We start from the raw sequence: 27,720 nt of genomic DNA, 5'->3' as shown, positions 1-27,720 counted from the left end.
GAAGTGGAACTAATGCTGTGTTTGACCGTAAGTGTAAATCAGAAGCAAATCCTTGAGGACTATATGATTATTCTAGCAGGAATTTAGTGTATGTTAAAGGCTGAGCACATGGGACTATCAATATCAATTAAATTGGCAGCTAAGGCAGAAGTGGATTTTATTTCAATTCCAAGATAACTTAAAATAAAAATATGGATTTTATTCAGTGGCCAAGACCTGCCAGTTGTGTTCAGAACATTTCTTCCTACTTTGCTGAAATCCTTCACCTTAGTGGCTACATCCCAGCTACTGATGTGCTTTATTTTCAGTATGGGTCTATAGTGCATGTTAAAATGTCAGATGAACTGTTTAAGTAGAACATCACGATGACGTAAAATTTAGTCCTTGCTGTCCTGATTATTTCATGGTGAATGGTGCATTGAGAAAAGTAGGGTAGGAAATAAGTAGAAAAACAGTGATACATTCAGTACTGAGCAATAAAGTACTATTGACAATTATATTTTAATGTGAAAAATGATTAATTTCTAAGAATAATTTCTTAAAGATCTTTAAGAAAAGATACTGGATGATTACAGGCAATTATTTTTATTGAACAGTAACAGCAAAGTATAAAATTACAGAAATACTGATACTGTTCTACCTGTTCACCAGTCTATGCAACTTGTTACACACCAAGTTCAATATTATGGGGGGGGGGGAGGGGGGGGAACCCAGTAGGGTGAGTTTAAGATGTTTTGGGCAATGCATGTTTCATATGAATAATTTACCTAAGGAAAACATTTATTCAGTTATTAATTTAAACTTAGAATCCAAGCTAGTAATCCAGCAGAACCACAAATACTGGATCTAGAACTAATGGTTTGCGTAATTAATATTTTTGATCAACCTTTTTCTTAAAAAATAGTCTAATTTTAAGGAAAAAAAAGAAGATTGCAAAGTCTCATTTCATTGCCAGTTTTCTTCTGCTGTCTCACTCATAGTCTGCTGTTGCTTTAAAACAGAAAATTGTTTTGACAGTGTCAAATACCAGGGTTGATACTGAAGTTAAATTGGATTTTAATTCTTCACTCTGCTGAAAGTTAGCAGATCTGTTTGTTCACCAGCCACTTAGCATATGACCTTGAGCAAGACAGCAGCAAGGGCTAAATTTTTTGAAAAGTGGTCTCTAATTAGAAGAATTTCTATTCTCTGCTGTGTGCCTTGGGGGTACTTGAATCAGGATGTTGGAAAAACACATTTGTTGGGTCTTGCTTCTATGAGAAGGAAAGCCAAAATCTCATGAATAAAGAAACCCTCTGACCTTGGCCACTCACTTGAAAAGAGGCACAAATACCATTTTCAGTAGGTGAGCTTCTGTTTATAGGTTACATCCCAGAGTTTCCATAGAGCTGGCAGAGTGGTGGTAACGTGTTCAGCCAAACTGTGGGGCTGATGGGAAACTCTCTGCTTAGGAACCAAGGCAGAGGACTGTAGTGTGCTCATTTCCAGGTTTTATTAGTGTTTAGCAGCTCCTGTTTTTCTCTCTTTCCCCACCCAACACACCTTACAAGTAGGTGATCCTGCTCCTAGAGGAACTCAGTAGCACACATGAGCTAAAGAGGGAGCTTGATTCCCGGTTTAACCAAAGAGGAAATCAGTAGTAATCACAAACACTATCTATAGTGTGTTGGCCAAGGAATTTTGAGGAAATACTCATGAATGAGACCTTGTGCTGAACTTGCCAGCGTTTAATTTCTTCTCAAGGAAAGCCAGAGCACAGCGTAGTTTTGCCTTTTTAAAACACAGAATTTTAGTGAAGTGTGCCGGACTTAGGTCTAGGTACCTAGCATATCTGTCTGTCTAGCATATCTGCATAGAAACACTGCTTGCTTTTTTCATCAAGTTAAAGCTTAAGAAATTTCCTAGAGTTCGAAAGACTGTGGTGGAGTGTGACTTTGTTAATCTCAGAGATATTCTGAGCTACACCAGGCTGTTTCAGAGATTGGGAGTCTAGGAGTAGGCTACTCAGTTCTTGCCGCGAAGATGCAGTGCACAGTCCAGTCATCTGTCCTTAATGCAGTTAGCTAATCTGGATTTATTTACATCTTTTGCTGGATCAAGGCCAACATACCCTGCTCTTTGTTAAATAAATTGCCCAAGTTTGTATTCTACAGAAATACAATCCCTTAGCAATAAGGACATGTATTTGTTTTTTTACTGTCACTGGCCACTATAAAATCTCCTCCCTGTTGTCTTAAGCACTTGATGTGAAAATAGGCAAAAAGTACTGAAATAGGTAAGAGGCTTAGTCTGTTCTTAATTTACATTAGCATGCGTCTCAGTTTGTACGCTTTATAAACAAAGAGATTTACCAGCAACTTGTTAGATCCTCTGCAGGCACAAAGCTGGAAGGTAGTTCTATGCAAATTTTTCACGCTTTTTAAAAACTAAAGCATAAAAGTGGCAAATCCTGATGTGGCAAGAGAAACTTCAGCAAAATAAACCCAAGAAAATATTCCAAACATTTTTACTTCTTTCATGACTATTTAAATTTTGAAAAACAAGACTTGCGTGCATTTTCTGCATGTCTCAGGGGTGACCTGCATCTCTTGTATTTAAAGCTTGTCACCAGTGTTTTTGTTGAACAATGAAAAGGGTTATCTTCTATTATTATTTTTTTGTTTGCAGGTTTCTGAAATGCAGCAATTCATTTTCGTTCATAATTGCTCAAATAATCTCACCTCATTGGTTTCCAACAAAGCCACCTAGATTGACACTTCAACAAATTGAAGGTTCAGTGTGGAATAAAAGCTAGCGACAAAACCTGACTGCTTTGTACGGAGGCGTGAGATTAATGGTTAAAATTCTTTAGCTGCCATGCTTTGCCTCTGTGAAAACCAGAGCACAGAGTAATACTGATCTTATTTTGAGAGAGCTTATTTTGCACCTTCTCACCCCACTTCTAACTACTTTGTTCTTTCTTTTTTACTTTCTCTGGCCGCAGTTCGCCTCTGATAGTTTATTTGGAGATGCTGTGCCTGAAGCACGGGAAGCCCCAGCACTAGAAGCGCAGCCGGCCGGGCACTCTGGGGTGGATGCGGTCTGCTGCCCTCCCAGGTGTGCAGGTTGCAGTAGTGACACGTTTTCAGAAAGATGTCAGGAAAGCAAGACCCTCAGGGCCCACTGATATATGCAGTGTGTTGTCCCGGGAGGAATGGTGAGTATTTATTGTGAATGTATAATTTACTGGTGCAAGGAGACTGTCCTTGCAGGCTGTCACAGAATAAAACCACTTCCCCTTTTGTCTAGGGTCCTCAACTTACCTGTGATGATGTTTTTAAGGCTTTAACGTAGTGACACTCCGAACTGAAAACGTACATTAATGCAAAAACAGTCAGAGCTATTGAGCGTGTATAGAGAGAGACCTGTCCACAAACCTGTTGACGTGGATTCTTCGTAATTGCTTTTGTCTTTAAATTCTGAGACTGACTTAGTGACTCTGGGTCCTCTCTCTTGTGTCTTTGGGCTTCCAGCAGCCTTCCTTCCCAGGTGCATTATCTGCTGATCTCCCAGCTGCCATTATTTCCCATTTCACTGGCTTAAAAATTCTCATGCGCACACTGATTCGGGTCACTATTGTGAACCTGCTGTCTGGTGGGTCTCCTTATTTTTATGCATGTGGAAGTAGCTATTTCTGAATAACCTTTTGAAAAAGTCTTAGAGAGTTAAATGTGGCTGAAAAATCTGTAGCAGACTATTGTAAGGACATAATAGAATACGGCACAAAAGAAAGACCTTCCTGCAGGGCTTTCTAACCTAATTATGTAGCAAATATGTAACTGTATCAGAGGCTGTTGTTGAGCTTTTAAAAATTCTGTAGAAAAGTTAATATTTTCTGTTCCATTAATAGCAGATCAAGGTTTGTGTGTGGTTGCCAGTTTTATTGGCAGGTTTATTAACTTCCTTTCTACCATAGCTATGGCTTAGAAATAGACCTTATTTTTTTCCTCTTAAGTGTGATTGTTGTTGTTGTGGTGGGTTTTTTTGTTTGGTTTTGGTTTGTTGTTTGTTTGTTTGTTTTTTTTAAATCAGCTTTACTTATTTACTTACAACTGTAATGTCTCAGAATCCTGATTGGGGCCAGCACCCTGTTGCACTGAGTGCTGTACATTAAAGGAATGATATGTAATGTAGTAAATAAACTTGCTTGAGGCAAACTTTCTTTTTTGGGGGGGTTCAGTCTGTTGCATATGTATTCCGCAGTCTATCTAGCAAGGAAATGTTAGATCTGATTTGTCAAGGTAGTTACAGACGAGCTTAATTCCAAGTCGGTGAAAAATCCCACTGATTTCCTCAGGCTACTCATTTGTTAGAGATAGACAGGTACTAATATACAATGATAAATTGACTTCATAATATACAAATCATGCATATGCTGTTTTTGCAGGTGAATTTAAATATTATCATACACTTGTGATAAATAATTTGGAAAAATTCTTAATCACATGAGTTACCTATCCGTGCCTCTCCAGACATTAGCAGCAAAATTCCTACTTACCCAGTGATGCCAGCAGTGTGGTTTGGGATTTTCAGTGTACTGTCAAAGAGGTTTCAAGAATGGATATACTGGCAGGGTGAAAGCTGACCAGTGATGGGCAAAATAATTACTTAAATGTTAAGGGCGGGGGGGGGGACGACCCACAACCTGAAATTAAAGGCTGTTCTAGTGGCTAGTACAGAAATATTTATAGCATTATTTGATACATCTAAAAGCTTAATAATAAAGATGTTCCCAATAGAGCAGTTGTGTTCTGAGGAATTGGTTGTAGTTTCACTTAATATAAGTTTTACCCGTTATTAGGAGGTAAAAGCAGTTTCAGTGCCCTTAAAATAAGAGGAGAAGAAAACAGGAGCTGTATGTTGGGCTTTCTGGCTTCCAGAGAGCTTGTAGGTAGTTTGTAAGTAAGTGCAAAGTGCATTTTGTGGAATGGGAACTGAGGCCTTGCAGTGAGCAGGAGATGAAGGATAAATGCCAAGAAACAGTTTTCTGCTGCATCCTCCCCTGCGAGGATCTTGGTGATAATCAGCGCTGTAAGAAGCGTATCATCTGCCTGCATTGGAAAGGGGAGTAGAGTATATTCAAGGCAATGATAACAAAAAATTAGTTTCCGTTACCAAGGGGATGATGACAAAACCCTCTGAGATCATTTCCCTCCTGGTAGCTGCTCCAAAAGTCGTAGATTCTAGGTTTGTTACACAGGCCCACAAGTTGTTGCAAAATTCAGCCTGTTTTACCAGTTCTGCAGATTGGAGAAACATTCCCCCTGCCTCGTTCTTGTGTGTGCATGGAAGCGTGTACACATGCGTGTGCTTGCATGTACATTAATGCACACACAGAAAATAGAACTCGGTGGAATTCTACAGCTGCATCTGAAGTTAATTGACATGAAATTAATGCATTTCCCTTCCTTCAAGAATGAGCTTGCAAAACATTACATCCACAACAGTAAGGAAGGTCAGTTGTCTCCTTTTTGTGTCTCTCTTTCTAGACCCATAGCCTGTGGATAAAGCAATGTTACGTTTGGCTAGAGCCAGTTGCCCTTGTTCTGTACTCATGCGGTGGACTGGAAAGGTAGCCAGAGCTGCTTGAAATATCTTGTGGGCTTGTTATGGCAGGTATTTACAGACCTTGTTGTCATCTGCTGTGAAGAGCTGAGGCCAGCTTTCTGTAGCTGCCTGATGACCTGAAAGCTGTGTAGGAGTTTGGGCAGGCTTTCTTTGTCTGAGTTGGTTTTACCTTGTATTTTTGGATGAAAAGATAACCTATAGAAGATGCAAAGGTTAAAAGGAGAACCTAGCAGCAGCTGCATTTAATCTGTGGTCTGAAAATAAAATAGATTTAGATTGAAAAAACATTGCGCTGAGGTTTTTAAAAACTAAGAGAAAGTATTAGTTTAGGCATCCATTTCCATAGCACTGACATGCCAGGAGCGCAGTGTGCTGGGCACGTGTTCCCTTTCATGCCAGCCTGTGTCATGTTAATCCTTTCATCAGTGCAATTACTAGTTGTGGCCAGAATGTGTGATGGGGGTGCAGCATTTTATTTCCAGCTGTCCTGAAGAGCTGATTAACTCACACACTTGCCACACTTAAAGGAAATGGGGCATGCAGAAATAGTGGAAAGATGCCTTGTTAATTGCTGTGACCATGAGATAAATACTTCATTGAGAAATAATTATCCTGGTATTTAGAATAAGGTATTCAAAATGTCCAGGTAACTCAGAAAGTTGGGTTGACTTTTGCATTCACATCAGTAAATAAACTCGTGATGACCATTTGCTAGTCATAGCTCTGTTGATCACTGTAAAAGAAAACGAAAACTGATGCTTCCAAATGTAAATGCTCAGAGCAGCCACAAGAAAAACCCATCAACAAGCTTTAGGGTAGCTGTTACCAGTGGAATTTCAGAAATGCTTGGAAACTTAAGTCTTACTGAATAGTAGTGACTGATCTCTTAGAATTTTCAACATGTATTACTTTATACCTTGTTGCCCTTAGGACCTTACATAATGGTATGACATTAATTTAAATCTGTTTCTGCAAACTATGGTTGGTTCCCTATGTCACATTGTAACACAAAGAAGTTACTCGGGATAGTAAAGGATCTGCTATTGTGCAGACTGTATATAAATCTAATTTTCTTTAGCATCCAGTTCTGAAATAAATAAATATATTTGATACTATGTTTGTATTTTTCTGTATTACAGTTTACTAATAAAAATTTGGCAAAGGTATGGATATTAAAAATAGTTATCACCCAGGCCAAGCCATATCTCTAAAGCTGCTGCTTATCTTAAATCTGCAATGTCTGCTTTGCCAGACGAGTGCTGTGTGATGTGCTGCAGCTTACTGTGACCACGCGATGCAGAACAGGCGCGCTGGAGTGGCTGGAAGGCTCTGTGACCTTCACTCATGAGAAGCTCACTATGCTTTTTTTACCTGGTATCTGCACAAGAGCAGCACCAAATACAAAATAAGAGAAATTTTTACTTACGTAGTGTTCTGCCTTCCACAGGAGTGAGCGTCAGGCTTTTTTCCTCTCTCTTTCTTTTTAGCTTCTCCAAGAACCTTTGTTCTCCTCTATAGAAAGAGGAGAAGGGGAGCAGCTTTGTAGCAGGAATAGAGAGAAGAAACTCCTGCCTGAAGATGAGCACAATGGTGGGCAAATCAGAGCAATTTGGCTAGCCAGAGTGCTTGCTTTCTGCTTCTTCATGTTGAAGCTGGACTGCAGCAGTGTTAGCAGAGTGACTATTTATGTATGCAAATACTGCTCAAGTTAGTAATGATTTCTGGGATCAGTAACCACTGGAGTTGGTAGTAACTAATTCTTTCCTTCCGAGAAGGATGTATAATCTTATGTTACCAGTATTATGTGATTAGAGCATGGAAATTCATCTTTGACAAGCATGGCAATGCTTGTAAATATTGCTTGTATGAGTGTTTGTACATGTATTTGTTTTGCATTATTATTACATAGGCTTTTTTCAACAGTGTTTAGTGAATTACTGAGTTTTGGCAGCAATAATCATATTTACTTGGCATACCTATCTTTAAAAAAAAGTTCTGCTGTGTCCAGAGTTTTTTGAGTCGTCATCTCTCAGTGGTGTTATATTTGTAGCTGCTTTTTATAAACATTGAGGTATGAACTTCATTCTCTAAATGTAGAGAACAATAGCAAAAGGGTTGGTTTGGTTTTTTCTGAACTCAGGATAGAGTAATAGTAGTAAAATGATTTATGTGCCCTTCTCTTAAGCCATTTACAGGTGTTAATCTTTACCATATTGCTTGTTAATCCAGCTGCTGGCAAGCCAAGAGATTGTGTGGCGGGGATGAAGTAAGTTGCTTCCACTTCCTCCCTTGTATTGCCCTGTTTCTGCTAACTCTTCCATTTCCCTCTCTAAAGAAAAGGAGACAATTTCAAAGTGATTGATGATCATCTTCTTTTTTCTTTCATTAACTACTAACTACCCTAGAAAGCAGGCTTGCTGCTGTAACACCTGACAGCAGATGGTCAAATGAAATAAAATAGATAAGGAGAGCTGGAGTCCATCAGACCAATTTATACAGTGGATTGTAGAGAGGAACAAATTGGATGCTTCAAGAAGTAATACTGGGCAATCAGAGAGTGGTGGTTTTAGTTATTTAGTAATTGATAAGCCAATGGCCTTAACTCTTGTTTGAGGATCCTGAATTGTTATCAAGGATGTATCTGAAGCTCCTGGACACTGTCATCAAGATTCCCATAAAATACATTCATTAATCTGCAAAACCTAAAGTGTCCTTATATTGATTGCCTGCTCTCTAACATCCAATCAAGAAATTTTCACCAATTCATCTCTTACGTGTGCAGCTTTGTTTATGTACCATCCTCCCAAGAAGGATTTGCATTACGCTGGTGAGTGTCTACACCTACTTGTTTGTATGTAAGGTGAGACTGTGAAACAGTAGGGTTCATCGGTCTGGGGGATACTGTCATCTCCTGACAGTAATCTCTCTTGTATAACCAACAAAAAGAAATATGCTCCTCTGTAGAGAACATCAGTAGCAACATGGGCACCTCCAGCTGTGGTCTGTGAAAGGGGCTAGCTGTCCCCATGCAGTGTGGAGGGGACATAGAGGAACCAGTCTCATTACTTGAGCACCTAAAAATGCCTCCCCTAAAGTTCATAATTAGTGAAGTGAGCTTTCATTAGATACAAACAGGCATGTTGTCCTATTATTCTGGAAACCCCAAAGACAACTTGCGTTCCACAAGGATGTATCAGGAGCAGGCTGAACTCCTCGATAGTTTGTCTTTCCTAAATATGGTTTGAGCTTTTAAAACTCCAGAATTCTTTGAAAGAAAATTTCCAGGCTAAAAACTATTTCAGATCATCTAGAAAGGAAAAACTTGTAGAGCTGTTGTTCCTGTCCAACAAAATCTTATTTATTGTAGGGGAGAGTTTAGTGCTGTCAGACTTCAGTGTCTGCTTTCTTTCAGCTGGTTAATTAATCTCCTTCTGCTCCTTCACCTTCATGACGGAAACTTTCCTGGAAATATCTTTCTAGGGAGCCAAATTACAAGGCAACGTGGACCACTTTTGATGCATTTAAGGCATGTTTTCCTTCAGGCTTTCCGTGGAGAGTGCTCTAGGGCCCTGTCCTGCCATCCTGCCATCTGAACCTTGTTAATGATTCCACCAGTCTTTCTGATCAATGAGCGCATTCTTTATGCACCTCGTTATCTCCCTCCTGGATGTAATGGAGATTGGGAAGGGGGAGGGGTGTTAGATAAGCCTTCCCAGCGTGTTACTAGAAAGATGAGAATAAATGTGCTCGGAAAATGAGTAGTTTCCTTTTCTCACAGTAACTCAAAATTCATACTAAATAAATGCTCTGTGCCTTTAGAATGATTTTAATGATAACACATGGCCTAATCAAGACCATCAATAACTAGGATTTTTTCCAAGATATTTTAAACTGGAGGATTGCTAGGAACAGTCCTGGCAGAAGTCACGCTGTGCCTGCCTAGGCTGGGGAAGAGCTTCACGAGCAGCTATTCATCGCTGCCCCGTGCCCAGGGACTGCGCTTTTGGGATCAGGAGTCCCGTCTGCCTCTGTCAGGGCACTGGCTAAACTGCAAAGAGCATAAAAGCTTCCCTCCGCTTTTTTTTTCTTTCCCTGGTGATGCGGAGCGGTTGAAAGCTGAGTGAATGCCTGAATGTGTCGGAGGGCGCATCCCCAAGCCTGGCGAGGCAGCTGGGCACAGAGGGCTGATTCACGGCAGCGCCAGCCCTGGCTCCAGTTTGTTGAAGTCCCTGGTGCCGATACGGAGGGAGGACAGAGTATTTTCTGTGAGGCAGGAGGGGCTGGCTCAGGCTCCTTCCATTCTCCAGCTGCACTAATGCACTGTTAATGCACTAATCTAGATAGTCTAGCCCCATGGCAGAAAAATGGGGGGAAAATCCACATTTAAATCACTTACAGGCACATCTTGCAGCTTTTTGCAACTGCCCTGAATCTCTTTTTCCCCAAAACTCTCCGGGCTCTGTCCAAAACGACATGTCAGCTTTCCAGCCAGGCTTCCTCCTGTCCCATCCCCAGCGTGGGGGGAAGGTGAGCAACAGGGGGTGAGCATGTGGAGTGTCTGTCTGCAACTGGAGAGCTGGAAGGAGCTCATGTAAATCTTGGGATGTGATGGTAAGAGAAGACTTGAACTAAATGCTGACTCATGTTTCCAGGTGCAATTGTAGTGTCTATAATGAGAAAATTGTCTTTGCAGTGCATTTTCTTATGCTTTCTGGCTGCTTATCCAGATTATTTAGAAAGGAATGTACTTGAACATCTAAATTGCATGTTGTTTGTGCACACGTTGGGGGATTTTTCTGAGTGTGACAAATTACAGCCTTGACGCTACTCAGTCAATTATTTGGTGGGGTTTTTTTACACAGTAGGGTGGTTGTGCACACAAATTGGGTACATGGTGGTGTACCTAACTCTTAACTTCAGAACATTATTGAAGTGTTAAATGAGAATCTATTTCCAAGGGCGTTCTTTGTAATTGGAAATTGAGCCAGCCTTTGATGCAGGAAAGGACTAGGGCTAGCAGGAGGTCCTTTAACATCGTCTTCAGGTTGACTCTTTCTGATGAACTTAATCCTTCTCCTGTTTGAATCTTCCTCTTGGTTACCAACTAACTTGGCTTCTGCATGGTGAACTGAAGGCATCTGCGATGAAAAGCCACAAATAGCCACTTGGATACTCCGCTTAGGATGATGCTGTGCAGCTTCAGCACAGGTTGATTTTTTTTCCCCCGTAGCTGTTTTGCTACAGGGAATAGAGATGCTTTCTGGCGACAGTTTCCTGATGGGAAGCTCTTGGATTGCAACTGAATTACAAAGGGGAGTTGGTGGGAGAGCTGCAGTGAGCTCCAGCCACTGGTGGCCTGGTAGTGATCTTTGAAAATAAGTAAGGTCTGTGGGGCTGACGGTCCACCCAGCATGGGCCTGGTGCAGGGTCCATCTCAGCTCTCGCCTCTTCTCCCAAATCCAGCAACTGACAAATTGAAAATGTTATGGATTATTTCTTGCTCCCCAGTGTTTGTCATATTGCAGGAACATGTGGAAAAATTCATCAAAGGGTGTTTGTATTCCTCTGCTGCCTTGTCCTTGGCTTAAATCTGTGTCTTACCGCTGCAGGTGTCTCTTGCAGCAAGTCAGCATGTAGATGACTTGGTTTTCTTATCATTACTCAGTGATGGGGAACTGCAGAAAGTGTTAAGATATAGGTAATTTGTCGCCTGTTGAAGGGAAGTTAAACTCACTTAATGCTTTGGTATTCTTTTCTGATGCACTTCAGATTTTTTCTTTTAAGTTTGAAGAAATTGTTGACTTAAAATACCTTCCAGTTTGGAGACTTCCTTTTGCCTGGTTTTGGAAAGTTGTGGTAACTTGGCTCCTACTGATGTGACTGGATTCTCTCGGCTTCGTGGGTCTAATAGGTGCTAAGGTACTTGACAGATTTCTCTTCTCCCACTTAGGAGAATTGAAATCCCATAAAGAAATCAATCTCATTCAGGCCTTCTCTTCAGAAAACTGCTTATTAATTCAAGCACACCAGTTCAGGCAAAATCCTCAAGTAAAACAAAGCAAAGCTCTTGCCTTGCCCAGCCAAAGCCACAAGCGCCTTTTTCTTTGCTTCTGTCTGTCCCAGGCGCAAGAGCCACCGCTCCCCTTTGCTTGGTCTTCCCCAGTTTGGCTCAGCTCTCATTTCAGAAAATGCCTGATTCTTTATTTAAGATGCAGTATTTTAACAAGGCTACTTGGACATATGCTTCAGACATATACATGTAAACCAAAGCTTGTTGCACTCACACTGGCTTTGCCAGTGGAAACTTTGATCCTTTCTTTTAGACTATCTTGCAGTAGCTGTAGTGATCTTCTTTACTTTCAAATCGCAGATTCTCATCCTCACCATTTAGATATGGTGTTTACTGTGTTTCTGGAAAAGTTATGAGATAGTGTAAGATAAAATGTCCACTGACAGGGAGTTATTTGGATGGCTTTCACATTTAGGAGGGGGAAAGAACACCTGCTAATCTGCTTTCTTAAAAAGAAATGGGAAGATAATAAAGTAATTATTATTTTGAAAGTTTGTTATTTTTGTAAATTTGTCCTGCAAAGCCTTGCCTTCGATTTTATAACGGAGCACAAACCATTCACACTGACTTTCCATAATGCAAGTGCAAACTGGATTTATCACTCTAAATTGTACTGATATCAGAAGTAAAATATAAATTCATACTTCTCTGTGTAGACATATACTTGATCATAATATCATCATAGATGAGGTTTTCTTGAACTCTGGTGGCCATTATTGTCAGGGCTTTTTGACAAATGTAATTTTAAAAGTATTTCGAGAAGTTTTGTTCTTGTATTTTTGTTTCTGTTTTGTTTTGACAGTTGATAAACATCACAGAAGAAGATCCAGTAAAAAGACAGATGCTTACTTAGTGGGTACACAGTTTGAATGACAAACCAAGATCAACAGATCATTATTTTTCACAGCAAGCAGAGTAGAGCTGAGAGAAATGGCTTATTTTAGTGCCAACCTGTGCTGATAGTAGCTCTTGCATTCCAGAATGCTGCACAACAGGAGAAGCTCTCTCTTGCACTATTTTGAGGCTTTGCTTTGTTTGACTGCAATTACGTTTTTTATGTTCAGGCCACTACCGGTTTGCTCAGAGTACTGCCATTATAAAAAGGAGGCCGATAACCTCATCTGCTCTAATTCAAATCAGAAATAATCAGTTGTTGCATGTTTTCAAATATTTATTTTAGTTTTCTGTATTTCTACCAACTTTTGGGCTTTATTCCCAGCTTCACTGAGTTGATGCTTAGAGCAGGTCAGTTAAGCATAGCCACCGTGGTCTTTTCCGTCTCTTTTTGACAACCTTTATTGTTGAACTAGCTTAACACTAGACTAAATCTTGATGCAAGTCAAAGAACTCTGCTGCAGTTGCACATCATCTGATGTCTTCAGAAATCCCCCTATGTCCTCAGCTTCTTAAGGAAAAAAGTAGCTGATTCAGGGAAAACTCAGTGCTTGTGGAGAGCAGCTTTGGGGACTTTTTGCAACGTTCCAGTGGTTCAAGGGTATATCAGGTGTTTTCTATTTACCACCTTGTTATATATATATATGGATACAACGGTAGTGTAGTTCAAAATTCTTTGTGATTATTAAATGGATTAAATTAGTAGCATGTGGAATTGCCAGATGATATTTATTTTACGTGTCTGTGTTCGACTCCTGAGGTTTGAGTGGTAATTAGCTAGAGGGAAGTACTTGTTTCTATTTCACATTAATCATATGTTCATCATCATAATGTATGTTCATATGAGTGTTTTTCACATCTCTTAGTCTGATTTTTCTCTTCACTTTCACTGAGTTGTACAGCTGATGAAATGCATGCACTGTCTCAATTTTAAAACCAGTTTTTTACTTAATTCTTCCAGACAGGAGCTGAAGAGTTTGTTCCAACTGCTGCTACTGAGTAGCTGGTAAGGTGAAAGCACAGTCACAACCTTCCAGTAACTCATGGCTCAAAGAGCTTGGATCTGCCTTTAAATATTTGTACTTCAGGAACTACTTTATTGTTCTCTTGGATAGCAAATGGCTTGCCTGTAAATTTTTTTACCCAGTAAGGGCTGTTTTACCTGACCGCACTTGTGTTCCGCTCATAAATACTCCAGCCACTTGGGATTGCTTGAGTTGGGGACATTCTAATAAAACGAGACTGTACTGTGGGACTTCATAAACTCAGCACATTTTTCTGGAACTGCTGCACTTCTACACAGCTGCTGTTGATCTGCCCAACGCCTTTACTGTCCTTGTCCTTGGAATTTTTCTCTGCAAATGGTGTGACCATGTAACAAAACGTTAGTATCGTCCATGTTGCTGGAGCCAACCTGGACTGTGCAGACCGTTGGGAATGCACCACCATGCATTCTCAAATCCTGTGAACAGAGCAGTTGTACTGCCCAGACAGTAATTGCTGAAGTCGCTTACTTATGGTAAGCAAAAGGATTGAGACTGATGTGTTATTTAAGAGAAAATGCACAGAGGCCTGGTTTTCAAATATAAACGATAACTTGTATTGGCAGGTGAGGGATTTGGGCCCGTAGATTGCCATTTTGGTCTATCAGATGATAATTTGATCAGTTAAATGGCAAGACAAACCTGAATGTTAGAGTGTGAAGACTCTGTCTCTGGCAAACAGTGCGCCTGACACCTGCAGAATAAGGCATCTCTCACCTAAGTGGCTGCGGGCTGGTGGAGACTGCATCCATGTGAATCCAGTTGGTGCTACAAAAGGTCACAACTCTTCCTCAATCTCTTCTTGCTTTTATTCTTTGTAAGTAAATGACATTTAATTTAAACATCCTTAATATTTGGAATTAACCAGTAATTGCATGAGCTAGTTAGGTGTGAATGTTTAGCATCAATCCCTCCTAAAGACCCTTTGTCTTCTGACCTTATGCCATCGGTCCTAGAAGATAATTTATTCAAATAAATGGCTTTGAGGCAGAAAAATGCATTTGGTGTGGTCTTGATACTGTAAGTGGCCACGAGCGTGCAAGAGGATGGCCAACCAAGATGATCTCCAATCACTGCTGTTGAATCACTGCAGTCATTTTCAGAAAGGTCAGTTAAAACCCAGGAAAATGAATGAAAAAATTAATTTCTTCTTGTAGTTCAGATGACATTGTTGAAGATGTTTTGAAGAAGACATAAATCTGGTACTGATACTTAAATCTTTGAACTGGCTGGTTGGGTTACATCAATATAAATCAATGGCCAGCTGGATAAATCATAAACATCAGAAGCCTCAGAACTGGGAGGTGTAACTTCTGAGCAGCTCATGAACTGGGTGTGCTTACATCAGATCATCTCCAAAGTTAGAGACATGAGGTTACAGGCCAGCACGCTGTGCTGTGACTAGAGCAGATGCATTGTTCTCTTTCAATATAAAAAAAGTGACACCCTGCTGTTGCCCTTCCTCCTTCGCTGAGATCAGCCATCCCTAGGTTGAGCACTGAGCCTCCTCACTTTGCTTCTAAATCTGCTATTTTTCTCTGTGGTAGCGTCTCTGAGCAAAACTGCGTTTGCTGAAGGTAAGGAATAAACCAGTGTGTTCTCAGTGTCTTGGATACCCTGATTTCAGGCAATTACAGGAGAAGGGTGTAAGGAAGGCTATTTTCCTGGCACATGTGAGAGGAGAGTCATTCTTGTCTGGTTGGACCTGTTTGTGAACCTCGAGAGGGAATTGTCATGATAGATTGACAACCTGTGAAACCACGACGCTAGTATCAAATCATCCTTGTGACCTTCGTACATCTTTCCCACTACCGGCTGCTCGGCTTTCAGCATGGATATAGCAAGCAGTGTTTCCGTAGGTTGCTATGGTTGGAAATGACTTTCTACAAGTAATCACAGTTCAAAAATTGCATGATGTTTTGTGAGAGCACAGAATTTTTTTTAATAATGAATATTTGTAGGGCAATACAGTATTTCAAAAGAGAAGTTTTGTCACACCTGGAATACTATAAAGATGATGAAGAAAACCGGTCCTGGCTTTTGGAAGAAAATTTTTTTTTTATTAAATATTGTAGGTTTCAAGATCAGAGGGGAGTCCTACTGCAAAAATGAAGAGATGACTTCAAAATGGTGTAGTAGGAAGATATTTTCTAGTCTTTTGATTATGGTGCTGATCTGAATAGAAACAGCCAAATCTATTTTGACGTGATGATTGGAAACAAAGCTAACACAGTTTCCAAAAACGTCAATCATACTCGATGAAAATTTATTTCCCTCTGTCATAAAATTGTACCACCTACTGAAATTAAAACCTTTTTTTCCTTTGGTTTGCTGGTATGTCAGATAGAAGCACCGGTTTAGCTAAATTTCAAGCAATCTTTGTCTCTTTCAGTATTCAGTTTGAATTTCTGTAGTATTAAGATGCAGTGACAGTTTCACAGTAAATCCTCATTATAAATATGCATGCTAAAGAGTCTCAGCATGCACAGCTAGAGTCATTACTCGCGTAGCATATTTGTTTTCTATTTTTTAAGCTACTCTGATTCAAATGTAACTCTGTTCTTCTTGCTGTTTAACTTGATTTCAAACAGTTTGAACAATATAGCCGAAGGCGCCTGTTGTAACGCAGAGTTGAAACCATGTCTGGAATTTGTTAGAAGAAAACCCAGCTTTAAAGGACAGGTGCCTGTCCTTTAAAGGCAAAAAGTACAGTACTTCTAAAAAGTTTGCTGTAATCTCAGGGTAAGTAAAAGATGAGTAATTCTGAAGCAAGCTAGCAGGCCTGGTGAAGGGTTCATCTCTGGCAAGATGATGTGCTGTTGGTGTTCCTCAGCCTTCAAACTCCCGTGGCACTTCTGGGCCACTGTAAGTGACGCTGATGCGTGAAACACGGATAGAGGTGTATTTACATGTAGCCAGAGTCCGGTCAAAACCATGGATCAAAAATAATTGGGGTTTGAGATGGGCTTCTGTTGAGGAGACGCAATTCTGGTGAAAAGACACAAAATAAAGAGGGTTGGATCTGGTACTGTGCACTGAAGAGGGGGTCGTGCTGAGAAGTGAGGTTTGTGGGAAAACAACACTGATGATGGCAGGAGAAGGGCAGACTTGAATTCTGTCTGCCATAGTATTGCTCCAGAGGTGAGGATGATCTTTAAAGGGTTTCCCAAGATTAGGAGCTAAGAAAAGAGTTTTTATAAGAAATGGCACCTCCTGCCGTTCCTTATGGATGATGGAAAAAGTTCTTCATGGGTGAGTAGCACCATGTACAAATCCATGATAAGAAATGCTCTGGTTTTGCTCCCACCAAGCTGTACACCACCTACTTCAATATTTTGCTTTACTAGATTCGTGCTGGTGATGGACACTGTAAAATGCATTTTCCTCATTCCCCAGCAAGAGATTTCTTTTGTTCAGTAGCTTGTGGTTTTCTTTCACTTTTATTGAAGCTTCTCTTTAAGTGTTTTGAATTTATTTGTTCCTTAGCATGGTCTCTTCCCAGGACAAGACATAGAACTGGTAGGGACCAGCCAGATTACTCAATCCATTTTCCTATAACCAGTGAGGGAAGAGAGAAATGAAAAGAAATCATTCTCCAAATTTTCCCCATCTTGTGCTGTGAGGGGAGATCTGTTTTTGTGTGCAGGGAGGTGGTCATCAATATTTTCAGTTCTGAGGACTTGAGTAACAATAATAGAAAGCACTGTTTTTCTGCTGATTAATTTCCTCATACAGTGGTTATTTAAAAAAAAAAAGAAGTTCTTTTTCCATACAGAATTGAACTATAAACACAGTAGATGTACTTCTGCACAGGTCAGGTGGATGTCAGATAAGATGGCAATGAAATAACAAAGTGCTTTCAAAGAAATGAGTGCAGCTCCCAGTGAGACACAGCACAGCGAGGAGGAGAAATTGGTTGGGGAGCACCTAGAAGAATCTGAACATACAAAGAATTGAATGCAGTAATGATCCTAAAGAATTGCTTATCAGCTTGGTGAGTTCTGGTGTTTCGTTCAGACAAGTTGTAAATTGGAGATGGAAATTGGGACATTAGGGAAAAGTAAATTGGCAATTCCTGTGACTATCAGAATAATAATGGGACAGATGCCCAAATCTGTTTCTGAAGTACTTGGAGTAGACTGCAGGTCCTGTCTTAGCTCATAAAAAGGCTCGGAGGGGTTCTCTGCTTGGTGTTGGGCAAGGGAAATGCAGTTGGGATTTTTAAAGGCACGTGTAGAAGAATCCCACTTTGTAATTTTTGATGGCCCTTTATGGCTTTGAAATTTTTTGTCCCAAATGAATAATTGCAAGAAAATAAGTCTGATGGCATGAGCCAGATCCTGAATAGCTCCAAGTCAGCATGGTTCTGTTGAATTCAAGGACTGCCACAGCTTTTCTGCCATTCTTGGGTGTAGAGGAACATTGACAAGTTGCCTTAGTCCTCCACAGTATTTCAAGGGTTAATTCTTTTTCAAGTACTGTAGTGTTTAACGTTTGCTGACATTTAACTGAAACAAAGCCTATGAAATGAAAAACAAGGTAACAGGAGATTTCCTAATTTAGAATGCGTCTAGGTTGGGGGGAACTTAAGTTCTGTATTGGAAATTGCAACTTTGACCCTAGAGCTGAATTAAGCTTTGCTTCTTATTTATATTAGAATGAATCAGTTTCTAATTCTGTGGGTTTTAAGTCCAATTACTTTTCCGGTGAAGGGGTTTTTTTTGTTTTGTTTTGGGGGAGGTGTTTGGTTTTGTTTTGTTCTTTTAAAAGAATAAGGAATTATGGGGCAATATTCCACTATAATTTTTTCATGACTTGTTCTGCTTCCCTAATGTTACTTTAAATACAGTTGCTGTGCATTTGTAAATAAACACATTTTCTCCTGCAAGATGTTCCCATTACTGCTCATATGTCTCAATATAAATTTTGATGCATGCTGCACTCAAGTTGAAAAGCATCACAAATATTTCTTTCTCCCAACAATTACCAAAGGTTACTCAAAGAGCAAAGGCATTATTTAATTTAATGTTTGAGAACCATTCAGGAGAAAGTGCACTTGTTGCTTTTAAAATTGTTCCATTCTGCCTTTGCCTCCAGCCGAAGAAAAAAGGATTTCGTTTTCCTCACGGAAGGGCACTCTCGTCAGCTGTTACCACTTTATTGTTGACATTGTACCTTTGTATTACTCTGAGTTCAAGGATCATAAACTTCATCAGTCTGATTACTCACCAATTAATCTCAAATGGATTTCAGTGTCTAATCTCGTTACTTGTATTTGTCGTACGCTGCTGTACGCCTCTTGTAAGACTTCCAGCGACCGTGGTACTGGCGATGTAAGCCCTTGATTTGGAGGGAGCTATGCGTGGCATTTTCAAATGTCAAAAGTGGCACACAGTTGTTTCAGCCTGGACTCTCTTTGTGGCTGTCCCAGTTACAGGCTAGTCCTAGTCTAGGTGGTGGCTCCTCTGAGTTGCTACTTGTTGTTATACACGTTATGGGGCGATAACATTCTGTGCTGTCAGTCGCTAACTTCTGTTGGTACCAAAAAAAAGGAAGCAGGGCGGGTGGGAAAGCAACCTTGTACTCTAATTAATAAGCTCATGAAATTCTGAAGCATGCCACATTGCCTCAGTGGAAGGTCCAGGTAACAGCTGTAGGATTGGAAATATTTATTATTGTAAAGGATGAGAATATTTTAAATGCAACTTCAGAACTTATAGGTGAACAACTAGTATTAGAGTTCAGCAGAAATTGGCCTCATTTACAGGGTTCTCTGGGTACTTAATGCAAACTGCTCTGAGCAGTTCACTACAATTGGAAATCAAGGAGAATTATCCTTTCTGCTTTCTTTAATGAAAAATACATTAACTTGTGTTTCTATCTTCATTTAAGTTCTGCTTGCTAGAGCAGATCTGTAGCTAAGCCATTGGTCAATTTTTCTTCAATTAATATCCTTAATTACATTGTAATTTCATCCTTGACAGTCAGAAGCCTGTCATTAGAGTTGAATTCTCTTTAACAACCAGTATGTCAGGTTTTTGGCTTTTTTTCTTCACATGCCACAAGATATTTATGAGGCGGGGGAGGGGGAACCCCAAAACCACCTTTAAAAATTTTAATGACTTTTCTGTACAGGTATTTAAGCATTTTGTGGTGGCCGCACGGGCTGCCGTGCCCGTGCAGTGCTGCAGTTGGCGAGTCAGGTATGAATGAGTCCCTCTTGTTCGATACTTTGCTAAGTCCAGCTGCTTGTTGCCGTTACCTGAGGGTAGATGGGAATACTATACAATCATTATTTTTCTTAGAACAAAACTCCTTTGACTGTTAAATCAAAGCTTTCTGTAGCGGGTTGCCTGCCAGTCTTGTACGCCAGCAAATATTTTGGATCAAGTTATTCCATCGCTGAGTTTGGGTTCGGCACCCTGCTGCATTCGAACTATGTGCTCCTCCCTGTTCCCTCAACCTCTCCATGCTGACAACCGCGGAATTCCCAGCGTCAACTGGCCCTTTCTGCCAGGGTGTCCGAGAGATGGAACAGAGCCAAGTTAAACTCGATGGTCAGACATGGGCTGTTCATCTTTGGATCTGAGGAGGGGTGGTTGTGCTGCGCGTGGGTCTGTGTCTCCAGCCGCACCAGCGCGCCGGTGAAGGGTCGGGGGGCTGAGAGCCTTGAGCTTTCCCCAAACTACTTCCCACTTGTGAATTGGGTCTGATCCTGAGCCTGGCTGGCTGCGGTGGTAAACGTCCTCTGGGAAGGCTCGTGAGCGGCGAGTTCTCAGCTTTTTGAATAATTTAAAAGGCAGCTCATCTGTTTGTTTAGAGCCCCCTCATACTAGGTTCAGACTTGCTTGTCTCCGTGCTACAGTAGCGTTTGGGCGGCTTAATGAATTATTCATGTCACTTCGTGTAGGGTCTTGATTTTCTTTTGAAGGTTATCAATACAAATAGCGCTGCCAATTGGTACTGCTTAGCTTAGGAGCTGTGATGAGGCAAGAGCCTAAAATACATCTAGAAGTTACAAAATTACATTTTCACACGCTATTGTCATAAAAATATATTCAGAATTAGGTTAAAAAAGAGAAAGGTGAGATTGTGATATACTGCTTAGCAACACATGGTTTCAGGAAGAATTCCTGGAATTATATTATGCAAGTGCGTCACTGCTGTGAGCAGCTATGTTTCAGCAATACATTTGTTCTTGTTGAAGCCATCGTGCCCTTCGTAAAAAACAAATAGAGCAAAAAATGCCGTATGAGTTTACCCCCCAAATACCTCATGCTGTGTAACCGTTTGGAATTTTATTTGATATTCAGTGGAAGGGGTTTAAGGACACTGCTTGGTTTAGCTGGCAGGAGGTGTTTAAGCTCGGTAGCCGGGTGTTAAGTCCTGACAGTGGAGGCAACGTGTTGACCATCAGTCGTTCAGCTGCGCGTGAAGGAGGACTTCCACTGGAGACAGCCGGGTGCGTAAATGTGCTTCGAGAGACAGGGAGCCTTGTGAGAGACCAGCCTGCTTAGTATGTCTGCTCCTGCATGTCAGACTAATAGAATAAGAAAAGGTGGCAGAAAAATAATTGCATTCTCTTTACTAATGAAAGAGCATTTCAAGTCACCGATAGTTTTACTGGCTTAATTACTTTGCAATGGCAACATTCAGTGCCTTTCGAAACTCGAATCGAGTTTTGTAATAGCAGTTACATGGACTTACTAGTTCCTGGGTGAACCAGGCAATTTTTTATGCAATTACATTTGGAATGTATTTAAGTGCATAAGGAAAAGTACAGCGAAAACAGGGAGGTGAAGTAATTAGTGAGCAGAATGGGTGTGCTGGGGGGGAGGTCCCACAGCAGGCGAGAGCTGGGCTTTCGATTCCTGCTTGTTCCTCTCGTGCTTTCAGTCCCATGGTGGCTTCAGCACCTTAAGGTCTTCTGAAAATATATCTATTTATTTAGCATTAAGTTTTACGTAGAAATAAAATCCCACCTGGGTGAATGGAAGAAAGTGGAAAAAAAAAAATTAGCAACGTTTTAAAACTTTGTTATTTCAACCCCCTTGTATATAGTTTGTAAAATGTGGTCATGAAGCTCCTGTTCTTGCTTCTTTGCTGAATTCTCTGAATTCAGAGCTACAAATCAAGGTGTATGTTCAGCTTAACGAATCGTTTTGCTTTTGCTAGTTTTATAGCTGTCTGTAGAAAAATTAATTTAAAATGAAGAACAACAATGTAAAAAGGCTGTATAGTCTTAGTGGTCAGAAGTTTGTGGCGTTGGGCTCAGGGGTGCTGCCTCTGCTCGTCCTTCGGACATTGTCTCTGCCGCTGGAGAAGAGCGTCCAGAGAAGGTGGTCTTCTCGCCTCGTGGTGCTGCAGGCGGTGGCGGTGGAGAAGCCTGCTCCTGGGATGGGTGGTTGCCCTCCAGCCCTCCCACGCCGGGGCGGCTTTGTGTTCGTCCCGCTGCGGGAATCCCACCCCAGCGCAGTTCACGACAGCCGTATTGCGTGGCCTGTCCCACGTACCGCACCGTTTGGGAGAGACACAGCTTTCCTCTGGAGAAATTTCACTTCTCTGGCAGCTTACCGCTGTGGAAGGAGCATCTGCCAGCGTTAATGTGGTTTAATAATGTTCTTTCTGAGTTTGGCTCAATCCTACTTGTAATACGAAAGGCATTTCACACATTTGAAGCCATATAAATCTCTGTGTGTACATAACACAACTGATGCTATCAGGTAGGTGATAACGTATGCTCTGCCTTCAGAACTGCAGAGCATTAGCTGACATCTTTTTAACTTGATAGTAAAGTGAATTTGGATTAACCACTAATTCTGATGTGACTGAAATATTCTCTTTCTGGTGACAGCACTTGCACTCTTCTTGGAGTAAAACATTTACTCCAAGCAATAAGATGCCATGACAGACAGCACAAGAAGGAAGGTGCAAGAATCTGAGCAATAATGCTGCAGTAAAGCTGTCTTCATGGCTGGGTTTTATTGTTGTAGCTATTATGGCATGTTACTAGCCAGGTACGTTATCTAAGTTGCATTAATTATATATGTTTATATGACTGTGTATAGGTTAGTACAGTATGTGTTCTGTGTAAATGTTTTTCTGTGTTCTGCTATTTGCAAACATGAACAGTTTTTAGATTGAGCAGGGAATAAAATATATAACCCAGAGAGAAGGACACGCAATGCAATGCAAATATTGGGACCAGCAAATTTATAATAAGGATCTGTAGGGTAGACAAAGATTGATGAATGAATTAAGCATCTCACACTTTTGCATGCAAAGTGAACAGAATGTCCTAAGAGTCTCTTTCAAAGGTGATAAAAGCATTGTGTTTTATGGAGGAAGGTTAGTGTTTTCACGTTGCTGGATTTATCCTCGAGTGGTTTGCATTCTTTAGAGGGGTAGGAGCCATGCTGCATTGTATGTAAATACATGACATCAGAATTAATTATCATGTTACACTTAAAAGTTTGGGGAAAAAATGCCAAATTCAAAATTCCCTTAGATTAGTACTTGTTTGTTGAGTCAGGCTGTACATTTTTCCCTGATGATTCCAAAGGCTTTGGTCAGTACAAAAGTAATCAATGTTTTCAAGTAACATATTGGTAAGGGCAAAGTAGTCATAAATAGTTGTTGGAACAGGAATTATATTGTCACTAGACTTTTAAAATTCGAATGCATCTTTTCTGACAATATAAAAAGACCACTGCTTTTCAGATGAGGTACTCGTCGACCCAAAATCCCAGTGTACTTGTTGACCCAAAATCTCAGTGGAGTGTAGAATTCTGATTTTAAACTTAAATGATTGGGCTTTTTTCCCCTTTCAGAGCTGCAAGACAGCATGGTGCAGAGCAACTAGACATGTTCCACAACTAGAGCCTTCTACAGGGTAAGTCTTGTCTGTCTGCGAAAAATTGAAATGGTTTGCCTTGTCTTGATGCACCAAGACCCTTTGTGTCCCGTAATCATTGCTGAGAGCATGTAGTGGTGCTGACAGCCGAGGGTGCCGAGGTGGCGTTTCTTGGTGCTCTGGGGTAAATGTCTGTCCTGCGCACCAGTGAAACCAGCTGGGATTTTACGTGCCAGGGTAAAAGCCTGATACTTTTTTATTATTATAAGATTATGGATTGTGTAGTGAGTCTTACTAGGCTATACCTTTCTGTCTTCTCTGGCTTGTAATTACATACTCGCTCTGCAACTGCTTTCCCATAAAGTGGGAAGGCTTGTATTCAGCTGCGTTTTGTTAAATTGCGTATAGAACCCAGATGCAACCGTGGTCTGTGCATTTTCAGTTGTTTCTTTTTTCTTTCTGCGAGTCTTGAGGCCTGTTTGAGAGATCTGTGGTGTGGGGTGGTATCACGCCAATAATGAAATGGTGGGTTCAAAATGAAAAGCAGTCATTCCAAAACATTTTTATTTTTAGATCCTCCTTTTCTTAGTCTTGGATGCTGTTTCCCTCTGCCCTCCTTCAGCGTGATTGCTTGCCAAGCCGTGTGAGGCAACCTAAAACTGACATCCAACCACAGCTTGAAATGTGCCTTGAAATCTGTTTTAATTAGATATGAGCCATAATAATTTAATTACAGTTCCACCCACTAAATTGTCTGTTTTGAATTGTAGCAGCCACATTGTGTACAGAAACAAAAATGTTTGGAGTAGATACCTCACTGATTTCTATCAAGGGCATTCAAGCTTGGAATAAAGTACCAGAGTACTGTGACTGTTTAACCTCTAGCTTGCTAATTACCCACATTACTTGTGAAATCTGCCAGATTTATCTAGATGTAAGTCAGCTCTGGCTTCACTGCTTGCTCCTGGGGGATGAGATGCCTGGTGCATCTTGCAATGACTGAGGAAGCACCCGAGTGCGGATCACGCGTGTGCTGCTGGTGAGGAGCATGGGGCCAGCGATGGATGGCTGGAGTTTGAGAAATGTCTCATTGCTTTGTGGACAGACCTTTCAAATAATTCTTTCCCATAAATTTGAATTAAATACGTATCACACGTTTAAGATGGAATTCCATCCTTCAGTGCAGACGCATAGAGGCTGTTGTGGGAGAGGAGCCACTGCTGAGGTGTCCAGGTTGCTGTTCAGTTGCTGTCCTCTGGTAAGGACTATGAGTTATTGCTGTTTAAATTTGCAATTGACGGAAAGACTGATAGAGTATTACATCTCGCCCACATTTAATGTGTAGAGTAGGCTAAATCATATGGTAACCTGGGATCATTCATTGATGTGATACAGCAGGAGGGAGATCAATGAGCGGAGGCCGTAACTGAAGAGGAGGGACTGTATCGGAAGAGCCAGGAGCTGCAGAGGTAGGAGGAGACAAGTTGCTTAATGGAAACTTCTCGTGCGATTCTGTTGCAAAACACCACTTGCGACCCTCTGATTGATTGAATCAATCAGTCAATCATTCTGTCTGTCTATCATGGATACAAACAGTGGTGGTTAGGGTTAGTGTGAGAGCGGTGGAATTGCCTTGGGGGAAAATACTTGCAAATATGCCAAAGCAACAGCACGAACATACCGAAAATAAGCGGTTCTGGTCAAACGGGAAATAATTCATTTCATTCATTCTGAATTTTCTGAAATAAGTCTTTAAGTATATTCTTGAAGGGCTTTTTATGTTTTAGTGAGAATGTCTGAAGAAATACTGCTGTAGAAAATACTGTGGTTGATAGCACAATTTTTCTTTAGTTATTGTGGCTCCTACCCATCTTCTCATCAGTGTTATGGTGTGATGTTTCCTTTCACTTTGCTAACATACAGATTAAAGGTAATCTTTAGATCTGGAACATTTTATACCTTCATATTCACAGTTGAATAATTTTCAGTTTGGGGGGGATTTCTACTTATGTCTAAATCCTTGAGATGTTTGATGGATATTTTTTTCCAAAATCGTTGGACACTTATCCTGATGAAATCCTGTTAACGGAATTTCTTAGTGGTTAGCAGTTAAAGCTGGAAAGCTGTAAAATCTAAATTAATTCTGCTCTTGTTGTCAGTGGTATAAATTCACATTTAAATCAGCAAAATGACATTATGAAACCTGAGGGATGGGAGCGTACCTCCACGTGGGCAGGTTCTAGAAGGCAGCTGGTGTGTTGTGACGTAAGCCAGGGTATGAATGGAAACTTAGTTGTATGTTCAGAAAACTTAAAAGCAAAACATTGTTGAAATGAAACTTCTCCACAAAAGAAGGGCTGTGGCACTTGGAGAGAGAGCCCATCAGTGGGAAATCAGGGAGGCTCATGTTGCTGCAGCTGGGAAGGCCCTTGGCTCTGTGATAACAGCTGATAACCAGTTCTGGATCATTACCCTCCTGTGGAAGATTTCTCATGCACTTGGGGATAAAAGGCTGTATTCTTCTGTCTTTGGCTTTGTCGGAGACAGCTCCAAAGCAAGATGTTTTCCATTGTTTCAAATGGTAGTTACGAAGAAATAATTTGGCATTTTTATCATTATTTTTATGAACAATTCTTATTAAAAGCTCGTTGCAAGTCAGCAGGCACCATTGTGATTGAAGGCCTGATGTTTTAAGGATTAACGTGGCCATCGCCTGTTGCAGGATTGGACCGAACTGCTCATATCGGCTGCCTCTGAAGAAGGCTGAGGGATAATACTTGTCAGGTGCTTCTCTGTTTCCTTGGCTACAAGATAATTTAAATGCCGTCTATTTTATTGGCATTAATGAAAATCTTCTGGGATACACATCTTTGCATGATATGCAGTGATTTCATTTGAATCATAGGTTGTGTTAAAACATTAGCTGTAGGGCTGTAGTATTTTGGGTATCAATCTAATCACTGCTCCAAAAGGGTGAAAATGGTTTAGGAAGACAGAAATATTAATGATGTGTATTTCTCTCTATTAAATATCCTCAAATGGCATATTTTATTGTTTGAGTCTTTCCTTCCATGATACTAATATGGCACCAAGAAATTTTTTCCCCCGAAAACTCAAGTATGTGTTTCTTAGCAAACACCTATAATTAGGTCAGAATTTTATAAAAAGCTTTCTATTTGCATAGAATAGCATTAATTTTGCATTCATCTATCAAATGAAACACAGAGAAGGAACAAATAATTTATTCATGCAAAACCAACCCGCATGAATCATTTATTTACCTCTTCTGGTAATTTCACAAGCTCACTTTTTATGCATCAAGCTGCAAATTAATCAAAATTTTCTAGGAGTTGATTTTGTCCAGAAAAAAGTAATAGTGACATAAATAGCTTCCCCTGTATGGGAAATCATCAAGTGAACTTGGGCAAAAAGTCCAGCCAGGGTTGGGGTTTTTTGTTTTGTTTTGGTTTTTTTTATTAAGTAACTATCTGAAAGAACAGCTATAAGAGACAGTTTTCACTGTCTTTAACCTTCAGAAAATATTAACAGAAGAAGAATTTTATGTTCAACCCTATCAAGTTAATCCATGAATTCAGAGCAATTCCCCTGAGTTCGTTAAGAGTTTTCATCAGTGTAAATAAAACTAAACCTGGTGTAAGGGCTTTAATCTCAAATGCATGTAGAATTAAATGAGAAATGTACTGCCTTTCCTGAACTGTGCTCCATTTCCAGCATCAAAATTTAATGGAACAAGTTCGGCTCCTGCTGAGCCCAGTGACAAATGACCCACTGAGTTCTACAAGTGCAGTATTTGGCACCGTTTAAAATATACTCTTACGGGTCAGGATGGTTCTGAATTAGATGCTGTTTCCTGAAGCACCTTTGGAGTTCAGGACTGCTTTTTCTATTTTGTTACTGTTACTGATGTTTTGGTTAGAGCTGAAAGAAGCTGTGGCAGAGTAGAGAACAAGTGCTGCTTGGCGCTAGACTGTATGATAACCTACATACTCCCTGGCTACACTGATTGTAATGTTTAGATAAGTACCAAGTTTTGACCAGTGTTTTACAGAATTTTACATAGTGTCTAATGTCATGTTGATCTGTGAAGTATTTAAAAAAATGCAGCATTAAACAAAAAGGCGGTATACAGCTGACACACTGTATTAAAGAAATGTATGGTCATTGATTCCAACATACGCTTAAAGAGAAAAGTATTGTTTGGAAATATTTTTGGTATAGTGGCAGTGTTTTAA

The sequence above is a fragment of the Accipiter gentilis genome, chromosome 23 (genome assembly GCF_929443795.1).
Source record: "Accipiter gentilis chromosome 23, bAccGen1.1, whole genome shotgun sequence".
Lineage (NCBI taxonomy): Eukaryota > Metazoa > Chordata > Aves > Accipitriformes > Accipitridae > Astur > Astur gentilis.
Note: the sequence above shows the minus strand (reverse complement) of the source record.